The following is a 470-nucleotide window of genomic DNA, read 5'->3' as shown; positions in this document are numbered from 1 at the left end:
TCCGACCCGCCAGCGCCGTCAGCCGGGGGGTCGCAGGCGGAGCGAGGGCGAAGTCGGGCCCTTTGGCGGAGAGGGGAGGGGAGCAGGAGAATTCGGCGGATGAGGGGAGAAGGGAGGGGAGAGGAGGAAATATCGGCGGATGAGGGGAGAGGAGGAGGAGAAATCGGCGGATTAGGGGAGGAGGGAGAGGAGAGAAAGAGGAGAAATCGGCGTATGAGGGGAAAGGGAAAGGAGAAAAATAGAAATCGGCGAATGAGGGGAAAGGGAGAGGAGAGAAAGAGGAGAAATCGGCGAATGATAGAAGGGAGAAGAGAAGTGGATGGGAATGATGGGTAGAGGGGTGTGTGCGTATATATAAGCGGTAATAAAGATGGGAAATGTGAATAAATTTTGAATCCTAAAAAAAAAAGAGGAAAGAGATACATTCGGTAAACTACTTTTCCTGCAACAGGGAGTCGTCTCCCTTTGCC

This window comes from Penaeus monodon, chromosome 19, assembly GCF_015228065.2.
Source record: "Penaeus monodon isolate SGIC_2016 chromosome 19, NSTDA_Pmon_1, whole genome shotgun sequence".
In the NCBI taxonomy this organism is placed as follows: domain Eukaryota; kingdom Metazoa; phylum Arthropoda; class Malacostraca; order Decapoda; family Penaeidae; genus Penaeus; species Penaeus monodon.
Note: the sequence above shows the minus strand (reverse complement) of the source record.